General features: G+C 33.4%; 1 protein-coding gene across 4 annotated transcripts in view; it reads right to left on the minus strand.

The window, feature by feature from the left end:
* Positions 1–15,300, minus strand: part of LOC115446687 (small conductance calcium-activated potassium channel protein) — a 235,278-nt gene that overhangs the window by 60,950 nt on the left and 159,028 nt on the right. The window lies entirely within an intron of this gene.

Genomic DNA, 15,300 nt, shown 5'->3' on the forward strand with positions numbered 1-15,300 from the left:
AGGAAATATTGGAAACAAATTATGTTCAACGACTTCTGTTGCTGACTGTACCTTTAAAATTCCGTTTCTTAATTCTTAAGACCGTAATGCACATTTGAGAATATTTTATTTGTAGATAAATGGATTAATAATAATCTGTTTATTGTTTTATTATCTACTTATATCTGATATTATTAAACATACATTGTTAAACAATAAAATAAAAAAGAGACGTTTCAACTAGTGACTTTAAATGCGTTATCACAATTCAATGAAGGTTCCAAAGACATTTGAACTTTTCAATTAGTAAAAACGAAAACATACGATAATACGCTAATGTTTTGTAATCTAAAATTTAAGCTTAATTTAATAAGACTTTTAAACAATATTTTAATTTAATTACACTATTTGGTATACTTTAAACTATTTCATTTATGGGACAAATTTCTGAGTCTAGTAAACTATGCTAGATTAAAATCATTAAATACATTAACATTTGTGTTAAAAATACACTTATAAGTATGTATAGTTTCGCAACAAAAGGGAATTTAAGGTTCGAAGTTAGCTCAAGATCATAGTTACAACAACTTAATAACGAATCGAGCGAACTGCCCGATGGTAACATCACCAAAAAAAAAATTATAATAGCATCCAAAATAATATTACAAAGCAGAGTACTTCTTCATCATCCTGAAACACTAATATCTCACTAATACTGAGATACTAATATCTGAATGGTTCCTCTCATAATATAACCTATTTGTTCAGAACATACATATGTTCTGGACAAATAGGTTCTAAATACTGCAAAGATTTTGAATGTAAATAAAATATTTTCAAACCTAATAGTTGTTCTACTTACACGTAAATATTATGTCGCGATCAATATAGGCTTTGTGAGTCATATACATAAAGTAGGTTATGGATTATTTCGTAATTCATATACAAGTTTTGTTCACAAACTAATGAGACATAAATGGGTCTATTTACCATATACCGATATGAACGAATGTTCATTGTACATTTGAATATCCAAAAACGCACACCGAGTCATTTACGAGTAGAATTTATATTCGACAGTGAAGTTTCCTCAGAATGGCCTCCAATTTATCTGAACTAGTGTAACTTCTAATTTTCTCACCGAGTTAAAATGTTATTCCGGGGTAACGTTACCTAATTATGTTAAAAAGTTATTGTTTCACAAGCTATGAAACCAACTATTAATTTAGAAGCCATCTCTGTATTTCTTTTGCAGTCACTATCACTTAATCAAGTAGTTCCAAAATGCTTAAATCTTCTCCTTATCTCATCAAGTTAAGGTTCTCTATACAATGAAGCAAAGTCCCGGATAATTAGCACGACGGCGGGCCTCACGCCTGATATCAAAGGCCTACAATTGTAAGGATTTATTCGGAAAACTGTTGCTAACCAATTTTTTTTGGTACTGCGAATAATATTTTTAAACTTGCGGTTATACAAATAATGTGGAAGAGGCACAACACATTTTGTACATGCTGCAAAAAGGATTATGTTTTTTGATCGTCTGTCTAACGTCCCACCACTTTTAGGATAGAAAGAGCTGTTCAATTGTTTCCCAGTCTGGAATTCGAACCCACGACTCCCCATGCCTCAACCCAATATTACCATTAGACTTTCTTGGAATACTAGTAATATGTTAGAAATAAATCGCGATATAACACTTAACATTCCATTACTTTTTCGGATCGATGTGCGTTATTTATGGGTTTAGTGCTCGATACGACAGTATTCCGCCTCCCATTCACATCATGAGTTGGAAAAGCTGTTAGCGAAACGTGAGAGCTACTATTGCACTATAAATGTACAACACCGTCACTTTGCACTACTAGGGATTTTATACTTTAGTTTTACGTATATCTATGGGTGAAAAGTAAAGAAACTCATCTATACATTCGTGATTTTTCCTTATTACATTTTCGTTTAAACAAAGCTCTGCAATATGTCTATTTTTATTATGAATATATTTTTCGCAATTTTCGCTTAATTTATATTAATTATAGTACGTAAACAAAGATAACTATATATAATTTTAAAAATTGCACGAAGTCGCGAGTACGCATTGAGGTGGGAGCGCGGGTATTCTCTGCTCACGTAAAAACGGTCAGATAACCGATGGCAGACGCCATCGGACCCGCGCTTCGTCGCATAAAATTAGATACGAATAAATGCAAAATATTATAACATAAAAAAATATCTATATAAACTAAATAAAAATTGCTGCGACTATGAACATGTACCGATGAAATTTACAGAAATTTTGAATAAGATCTTAAAAAAAAAACAACACTTTTTTCTTTCTATACGCTCTCATGTGAACTAGCTATTTCGCAGATAACTTTTTTTACTTTGCGCTTGTCGATATAATGAAAAGATAACAGTTATGTATTGGGTATGTATCGAATTTGATGCTATTTGACAATATGATAATAATTATCGGTATTTTTAGTCAAATCTATGCGTTTCCAAATCGAATAACGAATTATGAAGACATTTTTAATTATTTTTCTAAAATAATTCAGAGAAGTCACCTTAGTAGTATTCTAAGTAACCTCCACCAACTCTTATGAAACTCAAGCAGTTAAAAGAATTATAGGTTCATAACTAAGTCCTGAGGGAGAGATCATAGGATTTGGAAAGAAAGGAAGCCATTCTCGAGCCTTCCGTAATCTCACTAACAGTACGAAGCACAATTGCAAAACTGCCTATTCATGCTGAATTCAAAATAATCTGCAGCGCCACATACTAAAACCTAGAGTAATGCTTATATTTTCGCATGGCTTAATACCAACTCGAATTTTGTTTAACAAAAACCAGAACCGACAGATTAACATCCTCTGAGGAGCGGAAATCTCATTAAAGTTGAGATTTCGGTTACAACTTACCACCTCGCCAGCTGACATTATAAGTTCCGCTAGAGGTCTTTTCCAGGCTTCCTATCCAATTTTCGAACCATTAGAAGTTAGAACTAAGGAACTAAGGTAATAAAGGTATCTACAAAATTGTTTCGCTGGTTTTGTTATGAACCGATTTTTAAAGGCATTTTAATACATGTTTTGTTTATTTCCCAGCATTTTTTTGGGTTATGTCACTTTAGTTCTAAAGGCGTGGTATATAAAGTTTAAAAATTATAATTCATATGAAAATAAAATTGAATAGTTCCTAAACTAAACTGATATAAATATGTGGTGAAAAAGAATAAAAGCCGCGATCGACTTTTCCCCATCGCTCTTTCGTACTAGACAACGCCTCAAGAGAATCTGTATTGTTATCATTCAATATCTGTTCGGTGTGGGATTTGTGCTCCGAGTGTTACGTTTTAAAAACTAGATTGTTACAAATGCCAATATGAATAAATCTATAGTGATTTTTTAATGTTCTACTTTAAGGTTTAGGTGCGTGATATAGATTAATAGATTGTTCCATACGGTTAATCATTAACAGTGTTACCAAATTTCATCCTCCTAAGTTCTTCCTAATACGAATTTTATATTGCTTCAATACTTTTTGGAACAACTGTTAGTACATACATTTTTATTTTGTAAAATCAGTCCTTTGTATGGAACGTCCAATTTCAGAATATATATACTATTGTTAAATAATCGTATATACGCCGCGTCTAGCAAGTTTTACTAAACCATTAACAATAATAGTAGAAATTTTGTCCACATTTTGTAATAAATCGCCATCAGGCCTCGTATATTATTCATAAAGAGTTTACTTAGACAAGTGATCTATCCTACATCATTAGAACCACAATAAACTTTTCAAATACATTACCAAAAAAGAAAGTAACATTTACAAAGAAGGTAGTTACAAAGTTTGTTAGGCGCAATTAAGTTTTTAGTGTTACCTGAAAAAATGCTCGTAAAACTCTGAGTCCTATAAATAAAACTTCAAAGAGGTCGGATTTATATTGGATATGAAAGCGGTAGTTATATTGTTCCAAGCGCGAGAATTATCACAAGAGATATTTAATGTATCCTTAAAATTGTATGCATGAGTATTGGCGTTTCAATCATATCAAAGGGGTTTGTTTGAGCGCGCCAGGCGATAAACAAAAATTGTTTTATAATGAGGCTTTTAATGCACATTAATGGGTTGGATTACATAATAAATCTGTTATTATCGGCGTGGATTGCATGCGTTTGTGAAAATAAAATAACTGGACGATTCAGCATTATTTATTGCGAATGATAATTATTACATCAATATAAAGCCACGACGTTGTTGTCAAAAGGTTGGGCAGAGGTGCTGAAGAACTCACATTTCGCAAAGTTTATATCCGATCCATCATGTGATACGGAGTGAGTCCATCGTCCATATTGAGCCACATATCAATCCCAATAATAAATATATAGCTAAAATATACTGCACTCAATAAACAGGGAGGATAATGTAATAAAGGTTATTTTTAGGGTTCCGTATACCGAAAGCAACCTGTATAGAATCACTTTGTTGTCCGTTTGTCTGTCTGCCAAGACCCTTTTTGTTAGGAACGCGTAGAGGTATCAAGTTAAAATTGATATCAAGTACTTGGGTCTATGATCTCTTCAAATAACTCAAATTTGTAAGTCGCCGTGATCAAAATATTATACGACCTTTTATGCCACATGTTTTGCGATTTCAGGAAAGGAAATCAAAACCTAATTCCTGTTGATCAAAAATCAATAAATTGGGAAAGAAGCAATGTCTTCCAGCACATGTAACGGAAAAATCTTAAAACCATGAATATATGCTTTAATGATACGCGTTTTGCGAACACAACTCGCCATTATATGTTTTTTTTTATCACATACACTGGGAACATAATACTTCATAACATACTAAGCAATTCCAATAATTCTCACGTAGTCAGATTATACGACGCTTACACTGTTTTCGCAAAACAATAAAACAAAGAATACCAAATACTCGATTATAATAAAAAAGGTAAATCGCGGAGAACGGTTAATCCAGATAACGGAAATTCTGCTGAAATGACTGGCGCGATAGAACAAAAACAAAACCATAATTTCGCAGTCGACATATTTGGATGAGACGTACTATATTGTTTATCTAAAGTAACATTCGTAAGGCTACAAGGATACAGTCTGGAATATATTATGTGCGTATGAAAAGAACATTTCGCCCGTCCTCGTGTAGATAGCGCTCGGTCTATCGTCCACGATTGTGAAAGGGTAGAAATTGTTTACTTGGATACGTTTTGACAAGGATTTTTGCTATTGTTACAATTTTCACTCGAATCGAAAGCCCGGAAAATAAGATTATATTGTTGCTCAACGGGTAACTGCTGGATATACGAGTATAAAGCGAAACCGTTCTTTTTTCTTGTCAAGTGTAAATTACTTTGATGTGGGTGTTTTATTTCTTACGAGTTATATAAAATTGTGTGACGAAATTCTCTGGGACAGTGAGTTATTAGCACACTTAGAGGCATAAGACGTTTGCTTTTTATCCGTGTTTTGATAAATATTTTTTGTATTTCCCGTTTAAACCAATTTTATGAAAAATAAAATCAAACAGTGATTACATAATCAAAAAGCATTTATTTTATAACTAGCTTCCGCCCGCAGCTTCGCCCGCGTGGATTTCGGACTTCAAAAATGGAGCCGGTCACGAATGTTCGAGAATGTTCGTTTTACGAAGCTACTCGCTAGGTGATTCGCTAGCCTCTAGATGCCAAGCAAGCCGCCTGCGTGTGCGTTCGCGACCTTATATATATACAAAAATAATCCTTATAGCATGATTCAGTATTCACGCATGATGGCTTATTATTAGCGTATTTCATGTATAACTTTGGTGTTTCTATACCGATTTCTATGATTCTTTTTATGGAATATTTAATAATGTTAACTTTTTTAATTAGGGATGACTGAGAGTGTTATAAACGTAAGAGTAGACAAATATAATGAGAAAGCTTCGAACTGCTAAGCTATCGGAAGTTACGCGTGTTATTGTGAGTCAACCATAAAAGATAGACATATGCTGTCGTGGGATATTTTTTACATAATTTTAAGGAGAACATTTCCGTCATACATGATTTCTGCGTAGCATTAACCATTAAGGTTGCACACGCGACGGAAGCTTAAAAAATGGAGTAACTTCTCCCGTTTTCCCAACATTTCCCTTCACTGCTGTGCTCCTATTAATTGTAGCGTGATAAAAAGTATACTATAACCAGCACAGGAGTATGACAAATAATTGTACCTAGTTTCGTTAAAATCCGTCGAGTAGTTTTTGTTTCTATAACGGTTATACAGACAGACAGACAGACAGACAGACAGACAGACAGACAGAAAGACAGACAAAAATTTTACTAATTGCATTTTTGGCATCAGTATCGATCCCTAATCACCCCCTGATAGTTATTTTGGAAATATATTTCATGTACAGAATTGACCTCTCTACAGATTTATTATAAGTATAGATTACGCAAACTTCACACAACTTTGCACTAGTTTAGATTTACATACTTATTCTTTTGTTAATATAAATTAAAAAATGGTCACACATACAGCTTTACCTATGTCTTAGTAATCAAACAAAAATAAAGACATTTCGTTTGATTAGCCTGTATGAAAAGGCAATATGTACTTACTTGACAATTTCTTCCCTCGAGGTGCTTTCCATCTCTAATACGAAACGTTAATGCTCCAGCAGTTGAGTGCTCTACATTTGTTTTCTCAAGAAATGGACTACTAAAATGTAGAAGTCGCTTAAAATTTTATTTCTAAATATTTTGATTAAGATCTCGTTAACTTTGTGTGCAACAAAAATTAATTGAGAAAATAATAGCATCCCACTAGTTTTATAGCTATAGCGACTTAAATTTTATATGACCCAACAAGACGTTTTAAGTCTGAAATATTGAATGGCTACCATAAAATGCTTGCTGGTGCAATCATTCAAGATGTAGGAAAGCAATTTTCTTGGAACTGGTATTATCTAATTTAGAAGAGCTGGTATAAATTAATATTATTTTTCCAACACGCTAACGTAATTAAACAGGCTAGTCAGTAAATTGAATAAGACTCTATAGTAAATATTTTGAAGGTTCCAATTAGTCTGCGTATTTTAACTACCTCTTGACTATTTAAAACGTGACAATCAACCCATTGTGTACGTAACCACGACACAGTCAACTTAACCCGGATATTTCACGTGTCATTGGACGAATAAAGGTTAGTTCGCCTGCCCACTTCTACATCATGCAAAGGCCTCCGTCCATTGCGTACAACGTTCATTATTTTATGAGAACAAGCTCGCATGTCAAGCTATGTGTATAAAATATCCGCATGTGTACAAACAAGTCTTCGTCGAATATACTTTAGTTTACAGAGGTCATACACATAAAAATTCGTTGAATGGCCTAGCCGATACTAATGGTATTTGCGTGCAGACACCCTCAAACGAATTACATTTAATACTGAAATTTAAAGTTTACAAACTATTATCGGTACTGTTCTCCAGTGAATAATAACAATGATTTTTATTCATTACTCGTTCGAACTTCGAACTTTAATAATAGAGTTTTTAAAACCAATTAAAACTTATCTCGAATCTCGTAAATGTTGTAAGTACATGTGTGACAGAACTTTTTTAGTGTGTTTACTATTTTAGAAGCAAAATAGACGTTAAGGTACCTAAGATATTCATGTAATGAGAAAGAAAATGAACCAAAGGTGAAGAGCGACTTACATGAATCTGATTGTTATAGTAGGTACTTACGGTCGGTAAAAATGGCAGTCAAAACCGGAGTGCGCAAAGATTTATGCGTTATGGAAATTTTAGTACTCGTCATCAGCTTTAGTGTTGTATGCTAGTTTTTTCTCGTCATTTCTCATGAATAATCCTGACGTTGAATGAAAACATTTCGGTTTGATTTTAGAAATAAAATGCGCGCTAGGAAAACGTACGCTCAGTATGGTTTTACGACCTCTTAAATAAGTTTAATGTCACTAACAAATGTGACACAAACAAACATATCAATTTACTTTCACATTAGGAAATAGACGAAATATGAATTGTTCTAACTAACAAAGTAATTACTTCCATTCTGTAAATAACTCAGAACTGGTAATTGACTTATCTTGCCATAGGATCAATAAAATACCTTCAAAGAACAACGTGACCCCATTTGAGATTATTGAGTTAAGTTTACAAATGTCCAAGTTAGAACGTAAAGGGAATTTTGACAATGTAATTTATATATTCGGCGACCGTGGTAACATTCTATCATGGACTGTCCCTAATGACTCCACACAAATGATGTTTTTTATGTCTCGACCACTGCTATTATACGTAACGATGTCCAATAAAATATTGTTTGCCTCATCTAAAATGCATAATGTTCGGCAATCTATAATGTTTGATCTATGCTGTGAATTTAGAATACAGAGAAGCTAATTTCTATTCTTCTAGAAAGTACCTTTGTAGTATATCACGCAAAATCTATATACGCGACAATTGACATGCAACAGAAAGGAGGTAACGCGCAAAACACTGCTGGTTTTATAGTTTTATTATAATATCATAACAAAGATGTTAGATAAGAATAATTGTCTCCTATATCGAATATAAACAATATATTGCTACCCAGACCAAACACTCCTTTGCGACAAAAAATAATAATTAAAAAAAGTGATTTCTTTTTTTTTCGCGTATAATCACATCACGTATTAAGGACAACAGTGAAGATTAAAACTATTAAGACACCATTACACTTCAACATTAATGATATTTCATCGAAGCTGTTATAATTTCTGAAGTTATAACGTGGAAACAATGAATTAAAGCGAGCGCTTACTTCCAGCCAGACTTAAACGCTTTTTGAAAGTACACTCGCTTTAATGAAGCAGGTAATGAGTCTCCAAGAGTCAACAGCAAACAACTCGAGGACGGTTGAAGCCTAAATGAAATCTTTCAGAGGATTTTACACCACGCATCGTTTAAGAGCACTATTCCCGAGAGAAAATAAACTTGATAAAAAATAACATCTATCTCCTTTACACAAGACAGATACATCACGTAATAAAAACCATAATATGTATTTTTGAAAATAATACATTAATCATCTGGGTAAGAGATTTTTAAGATTAGCAAAAAACGATGAAAACACTTCAGATATTATGTTTAACCACCTACCTTATTTTATGAAACCATAAACGAAAAATTCTGGTGATATTTGAAGATGACCTTTATCGGAGACTTAGGTCCACTTCAGAGGTCCGCGACTCCGTTAGATATATATAGAATTATACGTGAAGAAATTTATAAAACAAGTTTAAATAATATTCGCTAGTTCTAAAAATGATGCGAAATTTTTACGTTGTGACGTGTCGGCCAAAAAGGCATAATATAAATCACAGAAAATTTACATCTGTTTTAATACGTAACTGTGAAGGCTGGCAATTTGTCATCTGTAAGTAAAATTGATTATATCATCTTTCGTATGATAATTTGTTTGAACTGGTAGATCTGGCAGAACTGGCAAAACCAACAGTAAATACTGAGTGTAGTATCGAAACTTCCCGTAATGGTTTTTATTCATAAAATATTCCTGGTAGTCCTTGCGTATTATCAAATAACCCCCCCCCCCCCCGCGCTGTCTTACCGCGATATTCAGAAACTATCCAACAATAATTATTGATGAAATTTGGTACGAAAATATTTGAAAACCCTGGGAAGGACATAGGTTGACATACATATATAGGAACTCTTATCCCGTAAAAAATATTTTAATAGGCGAATCGGCGACTAAAAGCTAGTTTGATTTTATTTGAATATTTGTGCTGGATAAAAAATTCTTGCAAAGCAATATAACGTCGAGTACTAAGAAAACTTTACAACAAAACTTTTCGATACAGTGGATTTTTATCCCTGGAGAAACAAACTATACCAAAGTTAAAGTAAATTTTATCGTCGCATTAGTTTTAGGTTGTCTTCTCCGAAATATCCTATAGATCTTCATGAGTTTTATATGGTAAAACGGCTAGTATAAACGTGTGATAAAACATTGACAAAAAATGTAAATACAAAACTTCTCTATGAAACCAACTCTACGTCGAAATTCAAATATTTAAATTTCATGTACCTAGATTTTAAATTTCTGTACAATACGACTGAACATTAGGGCAAAGACCTCTCAATGAAAAGTTTGAGTTATATTTCACAGCACTGACCTAGTGCGAACTGTTTGACTAAAATTTCATACAGAAAATTGTATTATATAAAACATGATTGCCGCATTGATGCGACGGTTTTTAATATTGAAGTATTCACACACGCAATAAGGCTATATATCATCGTTACCACAAACAATGGAACACAAGGGATATTATCATCAAAAATACACCGCGGAACTGACGCCCTTGAAAACTTCCTGCTTAATTAAATAAATGCTCGCACAGATGGACATTTTGTACGTTGCGAAGTCTTATTAGCGGAATAAGTCTAACTTTACAACGTTTTGTGTCTAAGACGCTGAGAAAGGGATGTGCGTGTCTTTGGTAAAGGCCCAAGGGCGTAACAAATTTGTTTTGCGAACAAAAGGAAACTGTGGAAGTGAGCACGAATTTAAATCTGCATTCAAATGTGCCACAATTGAAATTACAAATTAAGATTAACTGTTTGAAATTTACGTAATTGTGCGTACATTTCGGATAAAGGAATCTAACGTTAGATATAATTATAAATTAAAGTAAATCAAAGGACGTGTATTTCACGTTTCGCTTAATATACCTAGTCTTGCCATAAATATTGTAATAAAGAAAAAAGAAAATTGTTAACTGCAAATAACATTTATTACTTTTACAGTGTGTCAGTTTAATACATAAATATAAAACAATTAAAAATATAAAAAGCTTATTCGAAGTGGTCTCCATTGGCTGCAATACAGTCCTTTAAACGATGAGGCCAGTTATCAATAGAAGCACGCACTCTTTCCATGGGAAAATTCTTCACTGCCAATCGTATAGATTGTTTTAGGGACTCAAATTATCATGGCGTTTAGAGCAAGCTGTACTCTCTAAAACTGACCACAAATCATAATCCAGCGGATTAAGATCGGGACTAGACGACGGCCAGTCTTCAGCTCTGATGAAGTCCGAAACGTTCGATTCCAACCAAGACTGCGTGGACCGAGCTTTATGACCCGGCGCCGAGTCTTGCTGGAAGGACCATACTTGGTTATTGAACATGGTGATGTTAAGGGGCTTAACTACCTTCTCAAGAATGGTATCTTGATACACTTGTGCCGATGTTTTGATACCTTTTTCACAAAAATATGGCTCAGTCACTCCTTCATAGCTAACACCCCACCAAACCATCACTGAAGTCGGATAATGTCCACGTTGCACTCTGTCGACTAATTGGGAAGCTTCCTTAGAGCTTTGAGCATAAATACGGTCATTTTGTTTGTTAAAATGTTGCTCAATTGTAAAAATTTTCTCATCCGTAAACAAAATTTTTCTGTGACCTCCCTTTGCGTACCGCTTCAGTAGTTGTTTCGATTTTACCACCCTATTCTTCTTTAAATTATCAGTTAAGAAATGGCCAGTGCGTCTCTTATAGGCTGCAAGTCCTAAGTCATCTTTTAAAATACGCGACATGGTTCTAGGTGCTATCTTCATTTCCCGAGATAAAATCTTTTGCTTTCGGACAGGATTTCTTCGAATTCTTTCCCTTACTGCTTTGACCACCTTTTTCGTACGAACACTACGTGGACGGCCAGATCTTTTTCTGTCACAAACAGAGGAGGTCTCATTGTACCTATTAATAGCCCGGTACACAAACATTTTACTAATACCAAGTGTATGGAGAGTTTTAAAAATTGCATTTGGCTCCATACCTACTTTGTGTAATGCTATCACAGCGATTCGGTTCTCTTTATCACCCCACACCATTTTAATATCGCAAAATATTTTACAATGTATTGGCGCCAAAATGAGAAAACACAATGAACAATCGTATAAAAATGACAGATTCGAAATTCAAATGTAATATTTTTTTATAATTAAGTGTAACAGTATTTATGGCCAGACTAAGTAACCAGTACGTTGATTGGAATTCCACGTAATATATCGAAATAATAGTAATGATCATGAGGCCTAATGATAATATTTTTATCGATTTGTATAGCAACCGAAGTGATTATACTACATCAATATATTACAGGTGTATTTACAACCTTGGCGAACGAGTATATCTTAATATACCATTCCATTAATGTACTCCAAGTTAAATGTCGCAACGAGATGTATTATTATGATGTAGTATAGATGTATTCATATAAAACATTCATCAATAATTATCGTTGTTATTTTTGCACTTTTTACTCATCCACCTGATATAAATAGATAATATACCTACCCAAAATACAAAATGGCTCAGTGAAATATAAAATTAAATCACCATAAGAGACAGATGGGTTTTATCATTGTGGGTGCATTTCTGTCGACATAATTACGATGTAGGAAATTACATACAAATCTAAAGCTGTAAAAACTCATTGAAATATCTAAACACGATTTATAACCCTTTTGGGACATATTATAACTAAGGGCAAAACACAGAGGGGTAGAAAAAACACTGTCCGCGTCTGGTAAAAACTTTTATCATGACACAAGCCCAAACATAACCTAAAATATTCAAGATAAGGTCACAACGAGCACGCACGACGCCCTAACGGACGTGGGTTGGACACGAAACGCAGTGATGTATTTTGAAGAGGATTTTAAAAATATATTACCGTATGTCATCATTATTTGTTTATTTATTTTATTTGGACAACCAAAAAACATACCATACATATGTATTTGTTACATGAAACAATAAGTAATTATTGCAGTGTTGATTTACTTACAGGTTGTCACCGAATGAACGTATTACATAACAAAAAACAATTGGGTACACCATAAGTGCAGTATATTCTACATATAAAAGTTAATATAGAACTAGATTTAGGTTTCAACAAGCGAGTTAAATATTTTATTTTTGAACATAGCAAGCGATTCGTTAAATATGTCAAAAATTCGGTTATAATCTGGCCAGTCGAGGAATAAGCGAGTGACTACTACATTATTTTTTAAGTGGGTCTTTTTTATAGGGGAGGATAACTCCATTGCACCTGATGGTTTGGAGTAACTTCCAGATAGAGTAATAATTGACGTGAGATGTGTATGCATGCCAGTCGATACAATTATACGGGCCTTGAATTTGGATACAGAGGTGATACTGGAACGCGACACATTTAGCAGCGTCGGTTTGATGAGGTAAGACCTTGTGAATGGATTTAAGAAATCTACCAATAACAAAACTAAAGCAAAGTCATTAAAAATGGCTTAAGATAACAATTCCGAAGGTAAAATTTGTATAATATTTTATAAAAACAATATGGTTGAAGCTTAAAAAGTTAGGACTGATTTCAATTTTGTCATAACTTCGGCAAAAATTCAATCAGGAAAAATAAATTCCATTAAAATTTTACGGTTAAAATATTCCTCTACTGAACTGTCCGATTTATCAGTATTGATGCGTATGCCGTATGCGTTATATCACAAAACATGTAAATCAAGTAACAAATAATAAAAAAAATATTTTCGTTTACAAAACATGATATTTTACTTTAACAGTGCACAGGTTTTACCAATTAAAATATGTAATTAAAGAATAATATTTGATTGCCTGAATCGAGTATGCCATGGAATAATATTATGTAAAAAGAAAATAAATATTCCAGCTCAAACGTAAACGCAAATACTATCGCATCTGAATTTATACAGCAAAATCCAGTTTTAGTGCTCTTTGTTAGCTCTAGTAAAACTCTAAACAAATGTGTCTAGAATTTACGATCCAGACACTATGTGTCTTTCGACTTAACATCGCTAAAATGTAAAAGAAATGTTATTGATAAAAACAATAATACTGATTGTAGCTAATTTATAAATTGTGCTCACTTAGCAACAGCAAGAAGATCCAAAAATAGACGGGTGAAAGGAAACAAATTACGAAATACCTAATAGCCACTCAATCTTTTAGAGGCGGATGTTTGAATTTTTTCTATACCATGATCACAGATCTAATAAATTGTTCACCTTCGGCAAATACCATTCATCTTGCTGTCAGGAATGTACACAGTATCTTTATTCTGCGTTTTGAGAAATGAATGAGTGAATCAAGTTTATTGGTGTAAGAAATCCATTCTGAATGATTAACCTATTATCACTGTTTTTGTTTGCGCGGTTTCTTCCATTTTTCTTTGTTGACTATCTTTTTGCGAATGAAGTGTCGCCGGTTTTTATTTTGATAAGCTTTATAAAGCCGAGGATTTTAAATGTAAATAATTTACAAGATAGAACCCATAATAATCTGGTTTCTTATATTTTGTGTTAGTGCTGATAGCGAAGAGATGATAGACATTTTTGGCCTTATCATGTATTTTTCATTTCTTTGGCTTTTTATTATCATTGTAGTGCTTAATGTGTAATTCTACTTAAAGAAATTGAACCCTTGCAGCAAATCTTTACACTTTGATGATTAATAAATGCCACTTTAGAAGGAGAAGAAACTATTATTTATATATGAACTTATTTACTTGATAAATCGCAAGAAATCTAGAAGTCAATAATTAGCCTCTTGAATAATTTAAACTTTGCCATTTCGCTACCATGGCGACTTACATTCATAATTTATTCAAAGGGCAAAAAACTTAAGTCGTTTCGAAGTCTCGTAAGAGAAGGCTTATAAATCACGTCAAAATACTGGGCCGGTGGGCTTTTCTCCTCTAATGAAAAACAACATTGTCACAATTCAGCAAGTGACGTCATAAAACAAAAAAGTTTCCACTTCTAGCGGTACGGTATGTGAGCGTAACGAGCGAGATAGATTTAATTTAAAATTTATCGACGAGAACACTGCTTTCGATGTCAACAATTAATTAAAATAAATTAGGAGTTTTAACACCATGAGTGGAGTTGTTTCCACGGTTAGTCATTACATTTTTTCTCTTTTAAAGTGTGGAGGGTTCACGCTAAGTCAGCGTTTAAAACATTTACGGCGCGAACTTAGCCGTTCTCTTATCTTTTGTAGAAGCCAGGCGGCAGGAATAAAATGAGCCGCCTATTATTTTGATGATGCAACAAAGCTTTGAATATGATTCCAGTTTTTATGGGTGTTTTTACGATGCCATCGTTACGGCTATTGTTGCACTGGTATTATTACTTTTAAATCACCTGGAAGGATGATAAAAAATATGGGTAATTTGTTATATATGGTGGAAGATAA

Source organism: Manduca sexta, chromosome 8, assembly GCF_014839805.1.
Source record: "Manduca sexta isolate Smith_Timp_Sample1 chromosome 8, JHU_Msex_v1.0, whole genome shotgun sequence".
NCBI classification, from domain to species: domain Eukaryota; kingdom Metazoa; phylum Arthropoda; class Insecta; order Lepidoptera; family Sphingidae; genus Manduca; species Manduca sexta.